This window comes from Micropterus dolomieu, linkage group LG18 (assembly GCF_021292245.1).
Source record: "Micropterus dolomieu isolate WLL.071019.BEF.003 ecotype Adirondacks linkage group LG18, ASM2129224v1, whole genome shotgun sequence".
In the NCBI taxonomy this organism is placed as follows: Eukaryota; Metazoa; Chordata; class Actinopteri; order Centrarchiformes; family Centrarchidae; genus Micropterus; species Micropterus dolomieu.
Window position 1 is genome coordinate 16,548,451 of NC_060167.1, and position 27,779 is coordinate 16,576,229.

Genomic DNA, 27,779 nt, shown 5'->3' on the forward strand with positions numbered 1-27,779 from the left:
TGTTTTCTGCACTTTTTCAGCCCAACATGAAGGTCTACATGCTGCTTCAAAGCCCTTTCCTCACTTCCACGAATACAATTCAGGAATATTTTTGTTGCTGGGTTAAAAATTGTCAAAATAAAATATGTTGAGATTAAAAAGTGTATGATTATCATTTTTTTTTTAAATTCTCAAACATATACGTTTTATTGTTAACAGGTTCCTTTATCGTTATTAAGATATTCATGTGTTTATTTTATCTTGCTTTGTATACAACCAGCAAGATGATACGTGTTCTTCTGAAATTTTATGTCAGTCGGCATCACGTCTCTTCCGGCAGCCATTTTTATTAGCGATACGAAACATAGTCAGAATTGTGGAAAGGAGTTTTCATAATCTTTATAGACGTTATATTTTTTAATTCCACTAGGGTAGGAGAATATTTGAGGAATCTGGAAATGTCTTCATAGCTGCTGTAAATGTTGTTTAAGTAAATTTGGCTTGGGATTTAGTGATGAAAAAAATGTGATGCTAGCAAGCAAGCACTAACACGGGAATTTACCGATAAAGTTAATCTCAACCACTTTCGGTAAATTACCTAAACCCAAACAAGAACTTTTGGTGCCTAAACTCAACCAAACTGCAACAGCTTCACATCGTCAACAAAGTCTCTGGCGCTTAACTTGCCATTTGGGTCACATAATCTGATAGGTCACACATTTTGGTGTCACAGGGGCAAGCAAGTAACTTAGGTAAACGGCAGGTAAGGAAACTTGAACAAAACCATGTGTTTATTATTATGGCTATGAGCCAGACACCTGCACTGCAAGTAACGCTAATGTAACCTTATGTGTTAACGTTAACTTGGCTGTCCTAAAGGAAATTATTAACGTTAGGTAATTTAAATCGTACTTTAAAACGTAAAGCAGGGAGATTGCACATAGTAACGCCACCAATCTTAAATTAACTAGTTGCCCTCCACAGATTTAGTTCATAGTTAACGTAACGTTACTCTTTAATACTGACTAGGTTTCAAAGTCAGTATTATAAATAGTAACTAACAGTTAACAATATTAAATAAAGCAATGAAGCCTAAGTTACAGTCAGTTGTTGAGGTTAGAAGCTTCTGTGGATAAACAAAAAAGATCCAGTAACCCCCCAAATACAATTCAGCTAACAATTAGGCGACCCTTGGGCTCGTCTCCTGCATATTCCAGAAGTTGTGCGCCAAAAGCGACTGCTGCTAAGCGCGCAGTGTACGTGCGTAGTGACTGAGCGAGGGGGAGCACCACCGCGTCGCTGCCACAGCTCCTTTTCTGCTATCTCCTGATCTTCTAAATGCGGCATCAATCTCCATCCTGATGCGCCTCCTTCTCCACCTCCTCTCCCTCCTGGAAGCAGCAGACACAGGTAGGACACGCTTCCGACTTGGGGAAATATCACCCACACATCCAGTTGGTGGAGGTGGGAGATAGTTATTTACATTCTCATTATTGAGTTCCCGTTTTAGTTTGTCCATGTCACGGTTGTTAGGAGTGCTGTCACCCTGGCATCCGTAGTGAGATGCCTCGGCAGGAATGACACACCGCCGCTACCCACTCTGTCTGCTATCGCTTCCACAGAGACGCGCGTTATGCCGCAGGTATGCAGTGGAACCGAGGGGATCGATGCAGCCAGTTAGTTTCTATCCCACTGCTGTTCATGTAGATGTTTGCTGCACATGCACTGTGTCTCTCTATCTTCATATTATACACTCCGAATACATAATGGTTGGTTGATGATATAACGTTAACAAGGCGACCCATTTTCTGCTCTTGATACTTTCCACTCAAAATTAGAACCAGTGTGTGCCTCTCAGGGGTGGGAGGATTACTTTAAAAATGTAATCCATTAACAGTTGCTAAATACTTAAAAAAATGTAATCAGTAAGGTAATCCAACTACTGCAAAATAAAAGCAATGTAACCTGATTACTTTTGGATTAGGCTACTTCAATACCAAATATTCAAAAAAAGACAAGAGAGTATCAATGACATGTTGTCTGCTCAGTGTATTTTTAGAGAAACATACAATTATAAAACCCCCCATTTCCATTACATTAAAATTGATGTTTAAATGTTTTTATATGATATGCCTCACCAATATGGCAGTAGGCTATCTGGCCTGTTCACTGATGATATTTTAGAGTTTGCCATTTATAATGTTGAAATGTTAAAATGACTCATCCTGCACTCTGGGACCTTTATTAATTAGAAAACTTAAAGCTTACTCAATTTTTATGACACTGCTGAAGCATAGTGTTTCTAAGAACCAGGCCCCACTGATTGCTGTACAACAGCACAACTTTATTCACTGATTTTGCTGAAAATGGATCATATTTGATGGTGAAAATAGTTTCTCTTATCTCTGATGTCTCCCCTGCTGTTCTGCCTCAACTCTGATTTACGGAGTTTCCTGATGGACAGATAGCTTTACTTGTTGCTGAACTACGTTCATATACGCACATTCAACAACTGGTTACTGTTAATGACAATCAATATCTGCAACAAGTCCCTCCCTAGCTTTGTGTTTTTACTGGAAACATGTACATATACGGAAGAAAACAGCACTCCACTTTGGGCTTCATGGGAACTTTTAAGTAATCCCTCTGAGTAATCCCCTTTTTTTACAAAATGTACCTGCAATGTGATAACGTCTTTTTTTCTGCACTGTAACGGAATACAGTTACTTTTTTGGTAATTTCCATTACATGTGCCTCTTATGTATGTATCACCATTACGTTTGAGTCACAAGAGCTAAGCAAAGTCATTCAGGCCTTTGAATGAGTACAAATTCAATCATACAATGCCCAGAGAAAGGCTGGTCATCTAATCACCTTGTGATCCCTTTAGCTTTGGCACTTTATGGTGGTAGTTTGTGCTTTTTTGGTGTCCATTTCGTCTCTTGTCTGTGAAGGTTTTCAGTCATCCAGGTCATACTTATCCAACAAAGGTTAAGGTCAAGGCCAACTGGACTTTTTTTTTTTTTTTTATCTGCTTTCAGATGATCGTTGTACACTTCTTTATTTTAAATGGGTGATAAGATTTTCATGTGTTAAAATTCTTGCTTGTAGTACCTCCTCCTTAAATGCCACTGAAACATTTCTTACAAACAGCATGTTGCTGATCTTTCTCCGAGACAGTCTAATACTCCTACAAGGCAGACATTTTCTTTCACTTTTATTTGAAAACAAACCACACGTGAGGAAGGCACCTACTGCCCTCCTGTGCCATGACAGTTGTGTCCAGCCAGTGGCTTCTTCTCCAAATCAGCAGCTGTGTATGCAATCTACAGTTGTCCGAGTCCGACTGCGTTGGCCACTGCCATCAGTGAATGTCATCTTATTTGCTTATATTGATGATAGACAACTTCACACCAACGTGAGCAATAGAGCCCCTGACATTATTATACTCTAAGTGTAGCTGTTGTCACCAGTCATGGCTCAGTATGTGTTTTTTTGCTGAGTGCAAGGTTAATTGTAACAGTTGTCAGCAGTCATAGTGCCCAAGGTGAACCAATGCAAATCAAGATGACGTGTGCACTCCTCAATGACACTTAAAAGAAGCCTGCACACAAAGAAGAAATATGTTAATCTCAAATTTTAATTTAAAAAGCTTCTTCTTCTCCTTTTTGGTGCAGTAGAGTGCTTCACTTTTCAATTTTAAAATGACATTGCACCCCATTACAAATACACTTTTAGGGTCTCTTTGTTTTGCAAATCTAACAAAATCCACTGTAGTGATCTGGCAGTAAAGGTGGTTATAGAACCGATTCTTAGTCATGCTATCTAAAGGTGGAGGACAGCAAATCTAACTTCAACAAGTGTATAGGGCTGTCCCAGACTAAAGCCTAGTTCACACTACACGATTTTTAGCCCGATTTGTCGCCCGGCGAGCTTGGCGTTATGTGTGAACTACACAACGACGCATCAAAGCGGCTCCCCGACACATTTCTGACACATCGCCAATGTCTGCCAGATATCTAGCATGCCAAATATCTGGAAGAGTCGGCCGACTCGACATCAACATCCAGCCAATGAAAGCAGGCAGCTGGCAGAGCAGGCAGCTACCTTTTCACCGCTGAACACTTTTTACTCACCTCCAGCTCTCTCTGTAGCTCAGACAATCCCTGCTACCTGCGTGTGCTAATCCATTCTTTCACCCAGATTTTTTGTCTTTATAATTGCTGTCTTGACAAAACATGGTTTGGAGACCAGCGTTGGGTGACACAGCCGCTGTCAGCTCGTGTAGTGTGTAACTCCCTGTCACCGATCAGTCATGTAGTGTGAACGCCACAACAACTTCAAGACTCCTGTCACAAGACGGCAAGTTGTGTAGTGTGAACTGTCAGCATCGGCCGACGCTGAAAATCGTGTAGTCTGCACAAGCCTTAACGATTTCCATAGTCGAATCAGAATTCAAGTCCTGCCTATAGTCGATTGATAGTCGATTCTTGTGTGTTTTTGTGCCAGGGGCGGTTACACACGGTAGCTCTGCTTTAATCTTGAGAAGCTGCAAAGCTGCAGTCTATTCATTCAACTTACATTGTAAATGTCCAGCCTAACTGAGGCTTTTTCAAGACCCTTTTCTCTCGCTCTCTCACACCTGCCATTCACCGGTCTTGTGCAGAGTTTTGCGTGCATTCCGTGCTGCCGACAACTACATGCACGTTGTGGTTTCTCGCGGGTCTATTTCAAGTAGCTGGCTATTTAAAAACGATAAAATATTCTTTGTGTGGTTCATCAATGGTGATAAATTATCTTACAATTTATCTTTATCTTTTTACGTTTTTATTTACAGCATTAAACATTGAAATATATATTGTAACTGGCTGTATATTAAAGACGTGTTCATTTTCAGGTTCAAAATCTTATTTATGGGTTGTACCAGAACAGGTTTACATGGTTTAATTTTCAAAAAACACTATATTTTTGTCATACTGCACATTCCTGCAGCTCCTCTTTTCACCCTGTGTGTTGAAGGCTTCGTTTTATTTATGGAGTGATACATCTTGTCTTTGTTGGGAGTTGCACATGCGCAGTTTCTAGTTAAGGACTACTGGCCAGTCAGAAGCAGAGAAGGGCGGGTCATTGAGAAGCCCGTAAACAGCTTCGATTCAGCTGTATTTTTAACGACCAGCTTGGCAACATAGACTGGAGCAAGAGTTTCAGAGTGGTGAGTTATTAATCTGTAACAAAGTATCTTTCATCCATAAAGTTTTAACTGAGCTCTGTCTCTACATCACAGTAACGACTTTATGTCCATTGACTGTCTGGAGGGTAGCTAGTGTTTGGAAGGGAGAGGAGAACCGTGTGCTTCAGGTCAGTGTTTTTCCACCAGTGTTATTCAGGGTGTGTCGGAGTAGCCGCTTGGTGAGCGTTATATGAGGCGCATTTAGCTTTCATTCACAGGGATGAAAATTAAGTGGCTGGACTACAAACGAGCTGTTTTCAAGCAATTCAGAGGAGTGCTTTCTGTGGGAGATGGTAACTCCCTTTGGGGTGGACTTTGGGCTTTTTCACTTTGCAAACCTGTTACATGTACAAAAAAGGTATATAACTCAATAAAGGAGAGAGAAAAAGCCAAAAAGCACAATATGACCTCTTTAACTCATTGGAAGAAAACTGGTAGTTCTATGTAAAATCAGACGTTGAGCACCCCCCATATCGCCAAAATGGCATGATCCTTGTTTCACTGCGAAGCTTCGACTTAGCCCTACAAGTGTATGTTAGTTATGGGTAGGTGGTAGATCAGCCTTTCACTATTCGGAAGAGAATTGAGATTTTCTTTAACAATCTGACTCTTGCTGTTTTTTGTTGTTTTTCAGGTGTGTTCACTTTTGGGTTCTATTCCAAATATGTATTTTAGATGCCTCTTCCTTATAGCTCTATTGTAAAGCTATTGAGTGTTGCCATGTTCCCAGATTTCAGCAGTGAAACTAGTGTGTAAAACTCATATAATACCCAGCAGGATTATTGGCCAGAACTACGACAACAAAACCCAGTTTGTGGGGGAAAAAAATGTGATCTTTCTTCAAGTAAAGGAGACTGTAACAAGCCTCAGTAATCTTCACTAACAGTGGCTCTACTGATACTGCTCCTGACACTCTCTATTAATATTGCTAACATAATTACTGTGTTTGTTTGTGTTATCAATGAAATAAGAGTTGACATCTTATTGTTTGTGTGAAATCTAATACTGTAAGGAGGTAGGGGGCAAGCTCCTTCGGTACAATTATTAATGTATATAGAAGTAGTATACTTCTTAAACGAAGGTTGCTTGAGTGATTGATCCAGCTGTAGTAATTTGGCCATAAAAGTAGAAAATGAACAGCAGTAGACACTCCAGTCAATTCAGCGTAGTTAAATCTGAAAAAGACAAACAATTTTATTATTTTGACACAAGCATCTGCACATAAAATACTTGATTAACTCATAACTATCATGAATTCTTATGCGCCATTAAGGATGGTTAATTACTGCTGCAGATTCAGTGTTCTCGCTGTCTGTCATTTGCATACCATGGCACAGCGTTTGAATTAATTTAACTAAGACCAATTCTCACTGTAACAATCAAACACTATTGCAGGCATCACGGCCCTCACAGAATCTCTGGACAGAGTGATAAAAAAAAAATCAGTCTCTGATTATGTTTCTTGTGTGCTTTCTCACTGTTGTCTCATTCCTCCCGCGCTCGGTACAGTAGCGTGAGATTACACTGTGTAATCTCACAGTGATAAATGGGATAGTGGTTTTGGTTGTCCAGATGTGCCAATTAAAAACTCGAGATCACAGCATTTCACATCTGTTTCTAAACCTTTTTTAGTGTTCTATTTTATATTACATACCAGAAATTGTTCTAAAAATCATTTTTATACCACTAGATAGACAATTTATCTCTTATTAAAATTTGACATTAACTACTATCTGCGAACGATATAGGCTTTTCAGTGGCCGATGCTGATATTTAGAGGGCAGGGTAACCGATTGCCAAAATATATTGCCGTTATCAAAACAAAGAAAAGTCATGTATAATTCCATTATTCTGTGCATACTACAATCTAATATATATATATATACGGTTATCGAAGTAAGTAACGTGTTGTTTTAGATGGAATTTTAATTATTATTTAATGCATTAGAAAAACATTGGGAAAAACATGACTGGTGTCTAAGGGAGAGTGGGGTACAGTTTGTCAGAAGTGACATCATTCAACTGCATTATTCTCAGAATACAGTTGCAGTATGACATTATATGTTTAACGCTAGCCAGTAAGGGTTTTAGATTACAGCTGCTGTCATTTAAGATGATATATCAGCCTCATGAGTGCAGGTCAGCTGACGGATTAATCAGGCCTCACTATTTACTAATAATTCTAAAAATACTAATACCTACTTTAGTTGAATCTGTGTCAATAGTGTGCGCAGGATTTTCTCACATACAATGAGGCACAGTGTTCATTTAATGAATGCAGCTATTCTCGTGGGAAGGACACATTTTAAAAAAACATTAACAACACACCTTAGCCGAACAACTGCTAAGTGTTTGTACCACCAGTTAGATGTTAGCAATACCGCCTCTAAAATATTTGGCTGTTCGACCTGTAAACAGACTGCTGTTATGCTGAAAGTTATCTTGAAAGACTGATATCGCTGCTTGCCAACATTCCTCTTCAAATACTTAGGTTTCGATTGTGCCAATTGTAGCTACCAGATTGCACTACACCCTTAAATAAACAGCCACATTTTTTATTAGTTTGTATTACCCAATTCAGCTTTGTGCTACTGTTTTCCTTATTATGTAAGGAATGTCTGTGTCAACTTGCCTGATTTCTGAGTCTTGACAAAAGTGGACTTTCAGCACTAGTTAAATAATCTAGACTCCAGGGTAAACCACACATTAGAGGGCTTACAGTGGACTGTTTGTATTAGGTGCGTTCAGGGCAAACCTTTTTCTCAACAAAGCCTTCAGTGGGACTAAAGGAACTTGCAGGATTTCATTTTCGAGGAATTACACATTACAACAATGTAAGTGGCAAACTTGTAGGAATCTAATGTGTCATAGAGTAGAAATTGGTCTATATATAACTTTAATGCTCTTGGTAACTTATGTTTCTGTATATGCTTCATACATGCATTGTTTTTCTTTCATACTCCTACCTCCTAGGCTTAAAATTCCTGCCCCATATGAGGCACAGCAGGTACCTCCTGAGTGGTCACCTAAGTTCCTTCCTGCTGACTTGCTGTTGTGTGTAACTCTCCCCCATAATTCACTGTGCATGTCTGTGTGGCATTAGAAAAGAGTGGGAGTTTTTTAAGTTGCATTGTGGGAGTGCAATCATGTTTTTTGAAAGGGATAGCTAATTGCTAAATACTCAGTGGCAGAAATTGAATCACTCAGAATAGAGCATCTGCAAACTAAAATGTCATTGTTATTTTGGAGTTTGATGGACATATTAGGCCCAGAGAAAAAAAAGAATGAAACCAGTTCATGTGAGCTGTTGTTGGAAGATGCATCATCTGTATTTGCTACTGATTATATTCTGAAAAGTTGGGAAACTGATTTTAGTTTGTTGTGTGGAAGTAACTGTCATCAAGTGTGGGATGACATTTTACTTGCTAGGATAGTTGTGCTCAAGAAAACTATTGAGATCAGCACGCAGCCTGATTCATGTACCTTCAACCAATCAGTAGTTATTGGAAATGGCAGTATCACAGTAGAGGATGTCAAAGAAGCATTTGGTGGAATTAACGTGAGACAAGTAACGTGTACTCATAAACTAGTTAATGAACTAAAATTACCCAGGTTTTTTCTCAGTCTGTGTAATCTTAGTGTCTGCTTTGAGAATAATATTGTTCCCTGTGTTTGGTGTAAATCCATTATAATGCCAATGCCCAAAGTCCCAAAAATCTTCCAAGAAACAAACTCTACCCCAGAATTCTCAGCGAGAGACTTCACTTTTGTTTTGGGAACATCTGGCCAGTTGGCAGATGAGCAAAATGATCAATGTTCAGTTTGTTAAGGTTGTATTTAAATATCCTATGTAAGTAGTGTCTCATAATAATAATAATAATAATAATAATCTTTATTTGTAGAGCACTTTTCAAAAACAAGTTACAAAGTGCTTTAACAAGTGTAAAGACAATAATGCCCAAGAGACAATAATACAAAAACAATACAAGATAAAAGCATGAAAACATTGAAAAGACTAAAATACACGTTTAAGATAAATATAAAATTAGTAAAATACAATAAAATAAAAGGGATAAAATAAAGTCAAATAAGATCGGGAAAGGCTCTCCTATAAAAGTATGTTTTAAGAAGGGACTTAAAAGAGTTCACTGACTCAGCTGACCTGATTTCCTCGGGCAGGCTGTTCCAGAGCCTCAGGGCCCTGACAGCAAACGCTCTGTCCCCTTTAGTTTTCAGTCGAGACTCTGGAACAGATAGCAGACCTCTGCCCGAGGATCTCAAGGTGCGTGCTGGTGCGTATGGGACTAAAAGTTCAGAAATATAACAAGGCAAGAGGCCATGAAGAGCTTTAAAAGTGATTAATAGAATTTTAAAGTCAATTCTAAAACATTCTGGGGTGATGTGGTCATATTTCTTGTTCTGGTTAAAAGTCTGGCAGCTGAGTTCTGGACAGTCTGGAGTCGATAATCCAGGAGTGATGAGATGAAGGCGTGTAAAATGGTCTCGGTGTCCTTAAAAGTTAACATAGATCAAATTTTTGCTATATTTCTAAGTTGATAAAAACATGATTGAACAAGCTTTGTGGTGTGCTGCTCATAAGCATAAACTTTCCTCCCAAGAAAAAGAACAGCGTTCAAGTGGCAGAGACCTCTAGCAGCCTTACAAATTACTGTATGACTTATGTCCAACTGCAGCAAAATAGGAAGTAGTGTAATGTAATAGACCCACAAAGTCCTCAGAGGGAGCAGGTCATCGTGGTAGGATGGGTCAACAAAAATTTGTGCCTAATCCTAAGCAAACCTAAACCATAGGGGTGTCAGAAAAAAAAAATATATATACTCTTCTTAATGGCAATTACAAATTACGTATTTTGTTGTTTACTTTTGGAAGAATTGAATATATCAGCTGGGCACTCTTTATTCATTCATGACTGAATGGTCTCTGATGAGGACAGTGTTAAGATGGAGATTTAAAATATTGTAGGCATTGAAAACCCTTGTCTCCTTCAATGTGGGTGAACTTGTGTATAGCACATTGATAAAAAGCAAGTCACTGGAGTGGGACCTCAAACAAGCTGTAGACATGAAGAAATAGGAGTCAGCATGTCATGCCCACAGGTGTCGAGTGAGTCATCAAAATGGAAAGTAGAGGAACAGTGTATTTTTCTGGCGAGTTTCACATAATTGCTCAGTAATTGGTTTGCCATGCCAGCATGGGTAGACAAAACATACTAAATGGACTGTCAAAATTTTCACACCAGTGTATAGGCATTGTATGGTGTTTTTATTCTTAAAGATGCATTGATGGCAAGGTTGGAGGATTTACTGTCTGTTGTCCAGTATGTTATAGATGGAGGTTATTTGTCTCCGCTTCATGTTCATACGTTAGGGACAGTCGTTCACGCTGTTATTGGTAGCTGAACACAGAGGTAGTTTAGACCCGCAAAATGAATTGGGATGGGGTTATGGGATTTTATATGGCACTAGCATAATCACGTTGGTAATAAAGACATATATGAAATGGCTTTGAGTCAGTGTTATGCTGCATGTCATGGGGTTAACATATTAAAGGCCATTTAGTAGGACTGGAGGTGTGAAGAACCTCGATCTCTTGCAAAAGTATCAGCAATAGGAGTCCAGAGAGAAACAACACTGTACCTGGGGTGGTGGGGTGTGCATTGATGTTAACAGTAAGTGGCGTTGAAGTTGTCCATGTGTTGTGCTCATTGTCATTGTCTCTTTTATCCCAAAACAAAGCTGTGGGGAAGCATTTTGATGTACTGCTCCTGTGGTTTTGCTCCTTTTAACAATTCCATAGTATTAATACACAATTATTGCTGAACATTATGTAGCACTTGTATCTTCATATAGTTTCTTATCTCAACTCTTATTAAGCCCTGCTGATGGACCAGTGCTTAGTGAGGGACACAGACTCTCTAAATAGCACTAAAGATGTGCAACTGGATTCCTGCAGGGTAAAAGGGTTTCAAGAAATGAATCGGGGCTCAAAATGCTCCTTGGTGATTATGTTTCTCTTGTATCTTTATTCTCTTCCTCTCTCTGTCTCTGTCTGTTTCCACCACTGTTCATCAATTAGCCATCAGTGCTGGTTCTTATTAATTATGTAGCTACAAACCTACGTAAGAAACAAGCTTGTCTCTCAGAAGAATTCTTCAAACACAAAAGCTCACATTTTTCCCCTACATTTGTTGAAATAAGATTCGGACAAATCAGTATTTCATGTGTGTCTTTCTCTTATTTATAGAGCTGCAATGTCTAATGAGCACATCTCTGTGATTGGGACATCCTGGTGTCTTTTTTATTATAGTGAGGACAGTCTCTTGTTTTAAATCACACAAAACTGCACCACTGCTAGCATCACCTTCTTGCACACATGCTGTTAAATTGTCATACTGGTGTTATTTATTCTGTGAGCCCTTCCTAGCTTAGATTTTTATTTTGTATTCTAGAATATTTTAAATTTAACAACAACCCCCATTTACTCTTGACATTTAAAATGTTTTGTATTCGGATTAATTCAGAAGCAATTGAATGCACTTTTGTTTACACTTTGCCAGATCACAAACCTGATGGCAATCTGTCTTGGTTTTCTCTGGCTACATGCAAATCAGGGTCATTCCAACTTCAGTGCAGTGTGGTGGTAATTAGCGCTGTGCAATTAATCAAATTTTAATCTCAATTACAATTTTGTCTTCGAACGATTATAAAAACAAGTTAATTGTAATAATTAACAATTATTGTGCAGCATGCCGTTTTGCAATGACACTCGTTTTGTCATGTGTTATAAATCCAGCTCCCCTCAAGCCAAGATGATGGGGGTTATAACTGCTATAATGTCACTATTATTAGCTTTTACACAGCATAAATTAGCTAGCAGCAAGCGGACGTTTCCTCTACTCATAGCTTTAAAAATTCCATATTATTTATACTACTCAGTGTTTGTTTTACCTGATCTCTGCTTTTAAAATATCCACTGTGTCTGCATGGTAATGTAAAACATTTTTCTTACTCACGGTTGGTTTAATTAATGGCATCTTCCGACATAATACACACACACACACACACACACACACACACACACACACACACACACACACACACACACAAACACACAAACACACAGAGCCCCCTCAGCGGCCCCCAAAGCCAACAAACCTGGTAAACACTGCATTGCTGCCATCCTCTTGCGCTCTAGATGCTGTGTAAAAGTTAAAAATGATGCAATACTATTTCTAATTTCATGGGCTACTTGGGCTTTTGGGGAAATGCATATATAATAATGTTTAAAAATGAAGCATTCGATTTACAGTTGAATTAAACACCCTCAAATTGAAGAGAGAGTCAGGACTATTTAATTTCAAATGCAATGCAGCACAGAGCCAAGAAACCAAACATGCCACTGTCCCAATATTTTCTGAAGCATGTAGCCTTTCAGAGAGAGGATGTTCCCAATCAGTTTTTGACAAATGGCGTAAAACTCGCCATAACCAAAGTGCATTTTTTGGTTTAACTGCCATTTTTGAGGTATTATGTGGTCAAGGCCATCTGATTTAGTCAACTCGGAGCCGTTTCTTTGCGTCCGCTTCCTTTTATTGGTGAAATAAACACTTGTGTTGTGTGAAAAGCTGCAAAAATAATTCACAAACTCGTGGTATGGGCTCCATGGTATCCGCTGATGCATAGCCCTGATGATATATAGTATAACATGACTTCATCATCATCGTTATTGCCCAAGTTTGTAATATATTTGTAACATCTTACTTTAGTGGAGGGGCAATTGAATACAAGTGGATGGTGCAATGCTAAGCACAAGTGTCCTTGATTACATCCAGCTTTGCTTACCTTTTCTGTTAGGTGTTGTCGCACACTTCAGGTCGAAATGCAAACAAATCCTGCAATCAGTGGTTTACTCACTTCTACTAAATCTCCTTAAAAAGTAATAGACTGCGGTGGCTGCTGCAAGACTACCAGTAAATAGATGCATGATGATAGATACCACTGTCAGCTGTTTGCTATAACATCTGTAGCCCAACTAAGAGCAGGCACACAATTTTCTTCACTGCCTCTTGATCTCTTGTAGACAACATTGTTTATCTTCTTCATCCTCTTAAATTTAGTTTCACTCATGTTCTGACCTGATAAACTAATGACCTAAACATTTTTGGAGAGCTTTTTGGCTGTAGGGATCTGACCATATGTCAAGTCATCTCAGTGTCTGTGTTAGTTAGTGTGTGTTTGCATGTGTTCACATCTAACCACAGTACCTAGTCTGCAGCCACTGGTTACAATTACACTCCCCTGAAGAGCAATATCTCAGACTACATTAATTTACTGTACTTCCCATTGCAGTGTAACAGAGTTAATTTACTGTGCGATCTTTGAAGTGGCTCGCTCTTGAGAAATAGTTCAATAAAACCTTGCTTCTGTTCTGCTGTATGGCTATAAGACCCCTCCTGACATATCATAAACTATAACTGTTATCTGTTTGGACATTAACGGTTACAGATGTTCCAGGAGCTTGCCAGCGAGGCTGGGGAAGCTGCGATGGATGTGATGAAATCCTTTGTGCTACTGTACTTTATCATACCTAAGCAGGCCAGTGTGTCCTGGACTTTCCTAAGGTGTTCTGTTTCATTTAAGACATTTTGCAAATGTAATCTGCCTGTATTGAGAAAGAAGCTGTAGCTTCATCTCTGTTTAAAGAGTCAAGCTGATGCGCCCCATCTCACTGTGGGGAGAGGCAGTTTGAGTATGTGGTGGCAGGCCAGAGCAGGAATCTAAGTATAGTTCTGTGTGTGTGCTTGCATATGTGTTTCTGAATGTATCTGTGTGTGAGTGTGTGAAGGTTTTGGGGTACTTTGGGTCTATTTACAGCTCAGCCTGTGGGAGATGTCCAACTGTAACAGAAAGGGCAGGGGGGGCATGGGAAGACCTCCACTCTGCCTCACGTGTCAGGACTTAAAGCACTGTGTGTGTGTGTGTGTGTGTGTGTGTGTGTGTGTGTGTGTGTTTGTAGTTTGTGGGTGCATGCACTCTGTGTGTTGTGTCACACAGTTGCTGAAAATAGTCTCAGTGCATAAGTAAAAGAATATGACACTGCTGCATGCTCATGCACATACACAATTGTTCAGGCGGAATTGTCTAACAGGATTATCCTTGTGGCTCCCCACACAGCTGGTTGTTTACAAGGCCAAATACTTTCTGTTCCACTGATAGTGATTCATTATTTTCAGAGAGGGAGAGACAGAGCCAGAGAAAAAGAAAACAAATGGAGAAACAAACTTTTGTTTGACTCAAAATAAAGTTTTTCTAACACGGAGAATTAGACAACCTAATCAACTGTAGTTACTAAAGAGCTTGTAAGCCATCAACATCTAATAGTACTACTAGTATACCACTATGGCTGCGAGTAATTGTTCTTTTCATTCGTTAAACGGTTGATTCTTTTTCAGTTGATCAATTGTGTTGTGTTAAAGTCGTATGTTATAGAAAATCTGCGACGCTGTAATGATCTTTTGTATTTGAATTTGTAATTGAAGTTGAATCACTTAGATGATTAACAAATAATTTATTGAACTAATTGCTGTCAGTTATTTTTCTGCCAATTGGCTAATCATTATTTTGCCCTGTTTGAGCCCTACTTTGCAATACATACAAAATGGTGCTATGGCACAGACAAAATAAATTATCTCGCAGTGCCCCCGTTCCTACTCCTCTGTTGTAACCAAGCAGCAACTACTGTGGGACAACGATGCAGACAGTGCTGAAGTGCCTTAACATGTCATTTCCTCTTATACCCCTTTTATGGGCAACATGCATATGACATGGGTACACCTGACATAGACCACTAATGCAGGTTTGACCAACATTACTGTGTCTGTCTAAATAAGGTGTGAGAGTGGGTGCCCATTAACAGATGGGACTGGTTCCAAACACATTCCCAAATGCAAATTACAAGAAAACACATTTTGGCAGGGGCTGTCGCCACCCTGCTGTGAGAAGGTTGAAGCCTTACTATTTCCAAGAGTGCAGCCTCTGTAACTATTATCGTCTTTATGAAAAAATGCCTAATATTTGCTATTTTTTATTTAGAGCACTGTCTCTAACTCTCTCTTTAAAAAAAATAAAATTCACATAATGTTTAGTGACAAAGCAGCATTTAACTGTAGTACCGAACTATTTGAAGAATATCTAATTGTAATTTTTCTGAGAAAAATTGGTATTGCAAATTAAACTGTGATTATTTTCTATAGAATTAAACTTAATTATATGATTGGTGGCAATTGTAAAACTACTTGTTCCATTAAAAGGACATTAAAACTGAAAGAGTGGAATTGCCTGAGCGCTTGTGTAACTTGACTGACAGGTCCTTTGCACCATTTACCTCTGCCACGGCTGCACCCCCTTGTCCAAATTTGGATTTTCCGAAGAAAGGTGATAAATTGAAGTCAGTGATAAAGCCAAACTCTGAGCTTCATTGCACTCACAAATAGGGCTAAAACGATTCATCAATTAAATCTGTTACTAAAATGCATCGATGCAAATTCTTTGCTATTTCTTTGCATCGATGCTTCGTTTAATCCATATAACTATATAGCACACTGTTTCGCGCGGACATTTATAACTGTCAAGAGAGAAAATAGCGAGGAACGAAGAAGAAAGTGTCCGAAGTATGGGATTATTTCATGCTAAAGAAAACAACAACTCTCTAATGTTACCGTCCGTCTACCTTAAAACGAAACTTATGTCGCCTACCGCAACAGCACGACAGCATCAGAAAGCACCCGGTGTTCTGCCAGCAGACCACAGACAAGGTAACAGTAACAGCAACTTTAGCATTTAACTGAAATCACATAGTGTGAACGCCACGACTTCAAGACGGCAAGTTGTGTAGTCTGAACAGCACGGCCATCAACCGACGCTGAAAGTCGCGTGCACGGGCCTTTAGTATAACATTGTATAGCATTCGGGTGATATTTGTGTTTGTAAAGCAGCTGCCTGGTTTTTGTTCTGTTGATGTTGTTGGTCTGATGTTTGCTGTATGACACTATGAATTTCCGAAAGGACCAATAAATATCTAGGCCTATCACCTATAAACGTGCACATGTGATCCTGTTACCGGGGGGTGCCGCCGCCGCCGCTAAGCAATAGTACTTTTTAAACGATGCATCGATGAAGCTTCGATTACCAAATTCATAGTTAGCTGCAGCCCTACTCACAAACCTGTGGGTGATGCTTTTTGAAAACATCACACCACAGGAACAGGAAGGGAGGACAGGTTGTAACATCATTTTGAAGCAATGAGCTGAGTGGTAAATGTGGTCTTAACTATGAGAAACCTTAGTGCCTTTAAAGCTAATTTACATGTGTATTTTATTTTTGTCTTAGCAGCAAAAAAAAGTAAAAGAAACCACAGAGAATGCAAACCAAGCATATACTCGTCTTCTAGAGGGACAGAGGAGCCCCTTTGAGGACAAAGATGAAGGCTGTCATTTCATCAGCAAAGTTTTTTCCTGATTGACTGAAGGCTCTAGCTGTGTGTGTCAGTGTGTGCTCTCATTACAAGAGGTCATGCTAGCAGGTCCTATATATACACGACACCAGCTCTGTTTCTCCCTGCCTCCCTCTCTCTCTCTCTCTCTCTCTCTCTTCCTTCATCTCTCCCTCCCTCCCCTCCCATTTGTTCTAGGGACAGAGCCCTAGTGTGAAGCTTCTTGTTCTTGTACTTTCCCGTGCTGTGCAGCTTTCCAGCCGGCCAGAATGTGTTCGCCTATGGCAAATACAGTGACCATGCGACATGGAAAAGCCCGATTCGGCCTGCTGTCTGCTCTTGCTACAAGCTCTTTAGGTTATATTTAGTTTTGGACAGGCCACCCTGCTACTACAACTATCATCAGCACCAAAAGGGATATCTGGGGAAACTGTACCTAGCACCGCCACCACATTTTTCTCTCTCTTCTGTTTCACTGTAAGTAAATCCTTTTAAAACAATGACATTTCTGTTGAATTTGAGGGACTGGTTTGCCATGATGGAGAGAGCACAAAGGGATTAGTTGGAAAGCGGTTACACTACACTTGACATGTAGTGAAGTACTTCAGTTTTTGTAATCCTTTCATGTGGTTCCCCTTGATATTTCCTGTAACTACTATGGTAACGGTCAATTTCACTGGATGTATCAGACTGTCTTTGAAATGGCCTCAGTAATCAGCATTGCTTTGGGCCATGTGGAAAGAAAAGCGTGGTTGAATCGTATATTAGCTCATTATTTGTTGTTTAAAAGCAATGAGAAGAGACTGGCTTTTAAGTGACCTTGTGTATATAGAGCAATAAGATTTGGACTAATGTGACGTGGTCGATGTTTGCAAATCAAGATTTAGTCTTGTGTCTGTACATACATCATGTTTCCCCATAGTAGCTTTGGTTTAAGACATAAGCGCTTACCATCATGCTTAACTGAGACAGTAGTGAAAATATGGCATATTAAGTTTTTAGTCCTTCTTCTTGTTTTTCTGCCACCACACCATCTCTGCAATATGTTTAAATAGGGAATGCTACATAACATGTTTGTCTGCAGGGAAAACATTTCTCTTACTCATCAGTTACAGAGGGAAGGGAAGGGGGTTGGGATTTGGGCCGTGTCTGTGCTTGCATTTGACAGAGGAAGCAGACAGCAAGACATGGAAAGTTTAAAAGTGAGTTTCTCATCCCTGAAAATGGAAAGTCAGAGAGAAGGCAGACGTAAAAAAAAAAGAGAGAGAAAGACAGGATGGTGGGAACATCTGGAGAAACAAGACCAGTGCCAAACCCTGTGACAACATGAAGGGACTGGAAATTCTCCTGAGAGAGGCTTGAACACACACTCTCACGCAGTCACACACACGTGCATACATGTTCAAGTACACACCAGAGGTGGAGGATGCGATGAAAACATTGGCTACTCTAGATGTGCTGAGTTTATGGCAATTGGATTTTATCTTGGCCATTTTAAATGACCAGAAGAAGATCCTTTTTTTATTTATACCTTGACAGTATTCAGGTGTGTGGCACAAAATGTGTGTACCAACCTCATATTGTCCCTATAATGCGCTTGCAATGTGTTTGGCAATATGGGGCATCATTCATCACCTATGCCTGTACAATGTTCTACACAGCTCACCTGCTGCGCTCTACTGTGGCCTTTTAAGGAGACTTCATGTGGCTATATGTTCTGTTTAAAGGCTTTGTAATCCAATGGCATACTGCAGTTTTATACTGTAATCCAGTGATATGCGGCAGGGGGGATCCTGAACGGCAACGGGAGTTACCTTTAATCAAAATGTAATTAATTGCATCTGTTGCAAATGTGTTTCATCTGGGATTCTTTACATAACAGAAACTATGGGATTTGACATAATTTTAATTCTCTACCAGTAGGCAGGCATGCTTCTTTTTTAGGAAGGAGGCTCCTCCATTCTTCTGCGAGTGCCATGAAAAGTCACTGGTTAAGGATGGATTTGTGCAGTATAAGGACTGAGGAAGCTCAAAAAATGCAGCAATGAGGCATCCCCCTGAGGGATGGGGGTGGAGGGCAGGAAGATGATGGGGTGAGGTACGGGGTCGGGGTGTAAGAGAGCACTGCTACTTCTGTTGGACTGACAGGCTAGTTTTCATGACACCAATTACCTGCAGTGAATGTGTGAGAGTGTGTGTGCAATGTGTGTAGAATTACCCCAAGTAAGTCCCCTCAACCCTCACTGCAGGGGGAAAGCCTGCTTGATGGAACACTCACACCTGGATATTCTCTCTCCATCTTATTCTTCCCGCTTCTCCATTTTTACTTACCTTTTCTCTCACCTTTACCACAGATTTAAGTCTTTTATTCTTTACTTTTCATTCAGTCATCTTACAAAATAAAAAAAAATATAATGTTTAGTAGATACCTCTGTCTCTTGGTCCAGTTGTGCAGTGTGCAGAATGTATTGTCCATTTCACCAAGAAAAGAAATTGGGGATTTCATTTCTATTCAGGATTTTTCCTGCATAGAGAAATTTTTGGCACCCCCCAAAGAGGCTTTAGTGACTCCCAAAGGAAAATCACTATGATCAGAATGATCAGAATTGAAAAAAACAACAGCCTTTCAAATCCTCTCTGAATGTGTTTTAATAGCCATTTATCAAACAACTGTTGAGCAAGGAGAACATAAACTTAAATATGACATATTTGTCGTCACCTCTCGTCTCATCCACAGCCGCTGTGTTTTACACATGCAGCAGGTGCAGGATTAATAAACCAGCTGCTGCGTTGGTTTGACTGTGCCTGAACGCTCCGCTATGAAGCTCGTGCTAATGATAGTCGTTTGTGCTTGAAGTGTGCCGGTATTCACCGGAACTGTCACTTTTACATCTTACTATTTGGCGCACCGGGACTCTCCTCTGTCCTCTCCAGATCAGGTTCTCTGGGAACTATGTGACGCGTACCTGTTCCCGTTCTCTTCTGCCTGCTTATCTGCGCAGAGAGATCGGGAGCCTTTCATGCAGCTGTGTGTATAGTGGCTCATCAAAGTCACTTTTCGTGAACCGACCAATCACAGCTAGCAGAAGGTGGGACATTAAAAAACTACAGCAAACTTGAGAAATGTTGAACTTGATGTTCTGTATTCACAGTTTTTATTATTGATAAGTTAGTAATTTGCATAAACAAATCAGCGACTAACCTACTAGTGGTAAGCTATAGTAGCCTATACTATTATCTGAAATTATAATGAATACACAAACATTAGCACTAACCACACCTAAACCACAGTGGTGTAGGCTAATATCAGAGAAAGTGTGTTAATGTTTATTAATACACAAATTTATACCTTTACTCCTCCAGGTTGTGGATATATTTTGTTTATGAAATGGTCAGAAATAACAAGAAAATGTATACATTTTGGTCATAAGGTAACTCATTGCCTTTACTGTAAGTGTACCAACCACAAAGGCCCATTCTGAGCCAGGAAAAACCCTGCTATTAACTGGTTGGTATTATCATTGCCTTCATATGCTTTAAATATGCTGTGATGAAAGTGCAGTAAGAATGGAAGGAATCCAGATCTTTCAACCTCATCTTTATAGCATTTTTTCTGTTCATAAATGCAATAAGAAGTGGCTGAACGTTTTGGAAGAGTCATAGTAAGCGGACCTTTTGCTAACAATTTTTTTGTCAAATGGCAAATGTCTTAATGAGAATCTAGTATACATTGCACATATAATAGCAAATACCAATTTGTGCTTGAGTGTATGCATCACGGCTCACTGCACAATTTGTGTTAAACACTCTGTGATGTCTTGAAGTACAGTTCACAGAAGATTGGTTTATAATCGAGGCATTTAGGTGACATTTGTATCTAGATTGACTTATGTACAAATCTTTACCAGTTTCACTCTCAGGAACATCAGAATCAGAAGGAGCTTTATTGCCAATTAGTGTTTTACACATACGAGGAATTTGCTTTGTTGATAAGGTGCTACACGTAGACAAACATACAGTTGACATATACTGTATGTCAACTGTATGGTGACATACAGCTGACATACATATTACTGTATGTCAGCTACAATATAAACAGTGTATGTGTGACTGTGTGTGTGTGTGTAGGGTGTACTGCTTGTATTATAAGAACCCACTTTTTCAGAATTAAAGCACACCAGCCTGTTATGTTACCAGTGAATACACCAAAGCACAGTCACTTCTTGCTCCGTATTACCAGGCAGTGTATAGGAAATAATGGAAAAACACAGCTTGTCGTTTTCTTAAACAAGTTTAGAAGGAGTGAACGGAAAAATCCTGTTTGGTCAGTGGAAATAGCCCCTGAGAGGAAATAACTTGCCCATGCTAATGCTGGGTCCAGAGACGAGTGTACCACAGCCATTAATGTGCCAGGAGAGAGATACAATCAATGAACCCATGCACTCAGTGCACCAAAGAACAGCGCAGGATGGAGCATAGCGAGGAACCACCTGCATGCTCCACAGAAATACAGGGACACAGATATTCCTTTCTGCCAGCTGTCTTTGTTTCTAATGGGGCTGAGGGCTAGTGTCCATTCTATGCACAGAATCTCTATACTGCCCTAACAGCGAACTTTGCCTAAAATAGCCAGCGTTTCCAGTCTGCATGTGGGGTTACTCGGTCCAGTCACTGGTCTTAGTTAATTAGCTTCCTATAATGATTGAAGCTAGAAGGAGAATGGCATGAAAGTGGAGAAAGACAGCGAAGAGGTTTGGGAGGAGCAGAGGAGTTCAAATGTTCATGTGCACAAACAGGCAATTTCATCAACATTTTCTGCCATAAACACAATGTAATTCTCCCTTCAATGAAGTAAATGATTGTCCTTTTGAATTATTTAAATAGATGTCATTGTACTGAAATGGCCCAAAACCAATGATTATGTAGAGTTTTTACTTTTACATACCAGCCACAGCTACCACGAAGTCCCCTTGTTGTATTTGTGCCATTGCTTCCATCTGCTGTGTGTGTGTGACCCCAATTTTAAAGTTTTCATTAAATTTTTGTACAACAAGAGTACACCATTAATTACATTTTTAAAAACTGGCATGAGCATTTCAAGCAAAAATACTATTTCGACACTGGAAACTATTAGACCGCTTTTAGAAGATCCCTCCCTCAATGCACACAAACACTCAAAGAGAGAGACAATGGGAGTGCTTCACTCTCAAAGGACTGTGAATGGTTGTGTAGCAGGTGTATATTGCTACTATGGATACCCCTGCACAGATGTATGTTATGTCACAAACACATTATTTGGTCCCCTGCTCACACACACATGCACCATAAATTCCACTGTACAGACCAAGCTTTTGGCTTTCCGGCTTGCTCGCGCTGGTCTGGACAGTCCCACAAACAATGTTTCAAGTGTAGTTCTACAGCCACAGCTGAGACAACTCTCTCCCTGGCCCTGCTCACCTGAGCCACCTCTACCACCTGGAGCTGAATGCCAACAACGCCCACCTCCACAGGTTGTGAAAGTTGTTAGCTGTTAAAGGCCCAGTAGGTAACTTTTATAAAATTAACTTGGCATATTTGCTAAAACAGTCATCCTGAAAGTAGGACATGAGACAGATAATCTGGAAAATAAAGTCAGGTTCCTCTGGCTCCTCCTAGTGCTCCTAATGCCATTTGCAAGAATCCGCTGCGCCCAAGTCAAAACAACCAATCAGAGTCAGGAGGAGTCTCTTAACGCAGTGTCACTGCACGCGCACACTCTGCGCAGCCTCCCTCCTCTCATATTCTCTCCCTTGGTCAAGCTCATTATCTTCAGTGCACGACTGCAGAAGTTTTGCCAACACACTGGCTGAGAACAACCACCAGCAATGAAAGAACTGCCCATCCCTCCTATGCCAACAACAGTGTATAGTACAAAACACGTGTGTAAATACAAACTCATTATGTTTGAGGCGGGAAAGTGGTGTACTAGCCTCTAACCATGCTGTTAGACATTTTCGCAGCTGCCTCTGAAGCCTGGGGCGCTCTGACCTGAGCCACGAAGAGTTGAAGGGGCATCTTTGAGAAGACAAGTCGAAGCGAGAGTGGTCAAGGTCTTGGTGAGAATCTCGCCGTGGAGAGTGTGCCCAACACAGGATGGGGCTTCCAGCTCCTACTTGTGGATTTGGAAGGAGGGGCTTAGTGGAGTGATTTTTCTCTCAGTGTGCCTAGTGGTATAGATACAAATTGTTGCATTTAAAGCCACCAGTTTCCGGCCCTGCTTTTAAGAATGTTTCTGTATGATTGTCTGTTTGTGTATACTGTTTATACAGTTTTGTAAGTTTTATCCCATAAACAACAAATCACATGTGCTTTATTACAAAGCACACTTTGGTAGCAGCCATAGGGTCAGTCTATTTTGGTCACATGAAAATAATCTTGAAATATGTGTGTGTATATATATATATATATATATATATATATATATATATATATATATATCATGGCAAATAAGTAACGTTAGTTGTCTTCTTTTTTATATTCTATAATCATTGTGTTACATAATCATACGAAACAGTGACTACTTTTAATGGGGGGTTGAAAGGCATTATTGCGTACTTTGTTTATTACTATCAATTTATTGTATGAATACAGTATTATTCCTTTTAATTATTGTAGAATTTAATTTAAAATGTACAAAAACAAAAATGCTGTAAGTGTTTATTTTGCTATTTAAACCTGCATGAGTACCGTACTGAGTCAAATAACTGATAACATTCAGGTAGAGCACCACCCTGCTACCAAGTTATTGCAATTTTTGATTTAACAAAGACTTAATGTTCATGTATGTGTTCATTAAGGAAAAAATAGTCTTCTTGTGACAGAAGAGTTCCTTCAAAGAGTTTTCCCTGCCAAATCTAACTGTATAACCATCCATCCATGCATCCATCCATCCATCGTCAACTGCTTATCCTGTGTACGGGGTCGCGGGGGGCTGGAGCCAATCCCAGCTTACATCGGGTGAAAGGCGGGGTACACCCTGGACAGGTTGCCAGTCCACCAAACATAAACCTAATGTTTTAATCTAGAAGATCATAAGTGTCCAGTCAGACATGCATTTATAACAGCAAAATGACTGAAATCTAGGGCTGCAGCTCACGATGATAATGCGTCGTTTAAGAAGTACTTTTGCTTGACTGCGGCGCCCTCCCGGTAATGGGATTAGCTGTGTAAGTTAACTCATGACTGTGACGTTACAACCCAAACTCACGGCCCAACCAGGCGGAGAGCAACAAACGAACGTGTGTACAGAATTGCGGCTTACTTTGGCTAGCCTTCAACTCAACAATCAATCATGATTTCAGTTAAATGCTAAAGTTGCTGTTACTGTTACCTTGTCTGTGGTCTGCTCCCTGGACTTGACGCTAGACCGGGTGCTTTCTGATCAGATGCCGACATGCTGTTGCGGTAAGAATTTGCGTCGCTGCTTTTTAGTAATCGAATTAATTGATTTCATCGATGAATCGTTTCAGCCCTACTGAAATTAATTAATTTTAATGGAAATGTCGCCAGTAGTGGATTTCCTCGCGGTGATTAATTAAATGTATGTGCTATTTTCACTTAGATTTGGTGAATGTCAACACGCAAAGTCACACTATTGACACATTTTTGACAGTCTCAACAGGAACACGAACCCGCCTGAATGAATTTGGCTGTGCCACTTTTGAACCACAGAGCTGGTGGACTAAACTCGGGCAATGAATTTTGATTTTACTAGATTCATCATGTGTATCGCTATAAAAAAGTCTATATTGAGGTGATGATGTTGCTTCATGTGAACTAGATATGAACGTAGGCATTTGTTTGCTATTATGTTAATGCCAGTCAGCTGTCTTCAGTCCAAAGAAAATGCTTCCAACGGAGCGCTGACACAGGACGTGAGGTCACCAAGTATTGAGCTCACAAGCTGTAAACAATATGACAATATGACAATAATTCTGTTGTGTAGTACAAAGAAGACTGACAATACCCACACAACATTTTGTACATGTTTGTTGACCAACTGTACTTATTTACAGGCTAAAGTCCAACAAAAGTGAACTTTGATCTTAAATATGATTAGTTGTTTGACTGCAGAAACGAGCTAAATCTAGGCGTTATAAGAATGTATCTGTACATTCTCATGTTGAATTACCTGAAACCTCCCTGGAAACCTTGAGAACCCAATTAATCTCTCTTGTATAACAGTGGAAATCTCGCCAGCTTTGGCAAAACCCTCTGTTTGTGACATGGGGTAAACCATTGGACAGATTTTTGTGGCAGTAATTCCTTGTAAAGAGATGTAAAAAGGGATTACAAATAATTAACAATATAACATGACAGAAATCTAATGGAAGTGTCCCCCCTGTTCTGTCTCATAAATAACAACAATCCATAGTACAACCTAAAAGCTATAAATAAGGGTTTGTTGAAGCAGACACAGAAAATATTATTGAGCTGCAGAAACAGGCACCGTTTCTGATGTTTCAGACAGGATTTTCAGTCTAATCTCTTTAAGGAATAGCTTAGTCAGAATGCAGAAGACTGTACCCCACACTGTCGACATTGTGGTAATATAATAGATATCCTAATGCACTAATGTCTGTGGTAGCAGCCAGAGTTACACTAAAATCCACCTGTGTAGAGGTGGGAAAAGGTCTTTCAGAAATGCTGCACCTCCACATTCCCAAATGCATTCTGCAATTAATTGGGACCTGAATATTGAGTGTGAATGAATCGGGCCATGCCCCTGAGGAAAAGTTTGCACACAAAAATTAATTCTGAGGTGACATTAAAAAAGTCAATATTGTGAAATTAATTAGTTTACATGTTTCTAGAAATACTTGCTTTCTTAATTTTATTCACTCATTAAATCAATCAATGTATCAATCAGCGCTATCTAAATATCAATAGGGTTTGAGTAAGCACAAGACCAAACCTGCTCCTCCAAAGTAACACACGTGTGCAATTACCTCCCAAACGGTTCAACATCATTTGCCTCTGCAGCTTATTTATAATACTATACACTCTTGTGGTGATTTCTGCCTGTCTGACACAAGGACATAAGTTTCTTCCTGTTCTCTTTTAGCATGAAATTGCCAGGGCACTACTGAGCTTTTGAGGAAAAGAAAAATAAGTAATTTTAATGGCCATGACAGAAACCAGGCAAATCACGCATACTGATAAGTGTATTCTTCCAACTGTGCTGTGCACCGGTGGCCATACCACATTATCAAAAATCAGTTACCATGTATTTTGCACTCGGGCCATGTTCATTTTAATGTGCTTAGCAGTGTATGCCGTTTACTACTTATGTTTGTGAGAGAGAAAGAGAATGAGAGCGAGTTAAGTATCACCCTTATTCTGTTGCAGACTGGATGACTGCCCACTTTCTTCATGCACCATTGTTGAATCTCTGTGGTGGAGGGGCTATAACTTACACACACACACACACACACACACACGTAATTGCTGGTAATCCCATTTCCATTAAGTTAAAAATACAGTTTTTCTCTCGTCCATTTGTTTGTGGTGGGATATGTTTTTACGTTAACACTATATTTTGGGTTTAGGCCTAGCCCACTGTTTATGAAACATATGCTACCAGTTGATGAAAACAACTTACCCCAAATCTCAAGTACTGTATTTCCACCAGGCCTGTTCATGTCAAATCATGGTAACTGTCATTGGTAAAATCATATACGTAGCTCCGGGGATCCGGCAACAGCCACCACTATATCTAACCTGATGTGTTTATCCAAGGACTCTCGGTCCGTTTATCACATCATCCTCTCATGTAACTTCTTTGACGTTAGCTTCAGTAATGTTAGCTTCAGTCAGTGAGAGAAAAACTTCCAATGTCACATAAGTGACTTTTGGGTTTGTGGTCTTTGTAATTATGTATTCTCACAGTCTTAACAGTTTTACATCGAACGGCAACTTTCTTGACTTTTAAATGTATATTTTAAATTGACCATCATCATATGTGTAATTCAGGGCACAATTCAAACGGGAGCAAATTAGTTAGATCAAAAGTAGTTGTTTCTTGGCATTGACAACTGTACATATTTTCTCTGAAATAAGGTCCCATGGCCCGGAAGCGGAAGCGAGTGACTTAGGCTCTCGATAGAAAACAACTGGAAAAAGACGCCTCTCACTGCAAAAAAACAAGCTCCATCTAATCGCTACACAGTGCTTCCCATCGCTTCATAGGCAACAGTTGACCTTTATTTGATACACAGGTGCACAGTTGTACAGTTGTTCATTCATAGTCCTATCTTTCTTTTTTCCTTAGGGAGTTTCTTTCTCAGCCTCTGTCTGCTGAAAACTTACTAATTGAAGGCAGAGTCTCATACAGCTTCTCCCCTGACACATTCAATGACTGTTGGGAACAGCAATTTGAAAACTTTCACACAAAGATGAAAAAGACATCATATCACCCCATGTTCTTAGCTAAAAGACAGTGTAACACAATCATAAAACATTAATCATCAAACAGTAGGAGTTTACTATAAGGGTGTACATTACAGCCCATATAAACACAATAAATAGGTATCTCAGACATTTAGGTCGAATTACCGAAACATTTCCTGAAAACCTTGAGAACCCAATTCTATGAAAATGTTGCCATCTTACAACACTTTTCATAGCAGTCTTTTGGGACAGTAATTATTGCCCTTTCTGTAATTTTTCCACAAGGTTTTCCTGGTAACAGAGGCTTTACCACTTAGTAACTAACAGTGCCTCATTTTCATAACACATGGGGCTATTCCAGCAACTTTTATGTGGATCCAGTTGCACTGTGAGTACTGTATACAGCTGAACAGCCACTGCAACTTTAAGAAATCCTTTGATTTAAAAAAGCACGACTGGAAACATACAAACCAGCCCTCTGTACCCCTCTTCAACCATTCATCTTATGTCTATTCCTTCTTATCTGTTCGTTTCTCTGTTTCTCCATTCATTGATTCCTTCCCATCTTCCCATCCATTTTTCTTTCTGTGCTTTCTATCACACTTCATATGTTACTCCCCCCCCCCCCCCC

The 27,779-nt window shown here is 39.7% G+C and overlaps 1 protein-coding gene across 3 annotated transcripts in view; it reads left to right on the forward strand.

The window, feature by feature from the left end:
* Positions 1–469: 469 nt before the first annotated feature.
* Positions 470–27,779, forward strand: part of atp2b2 (ATPase plasma membrane Ca2+ transporting 2) — a 150,631-nt gene continuing 123,321 nt past the window's right edge. For all 3 annotated transcript variants that reach the window (XM_046076181.1, XM_046076182.1, XM_046076183.1), the window contains exon 1: positions 470–1,389. The gene's annotated coding sequence lies outside the window, so the exon portion shown is untranslated. The remainder of the gene's footprint in view (positions 1,390–27,779) is intronic.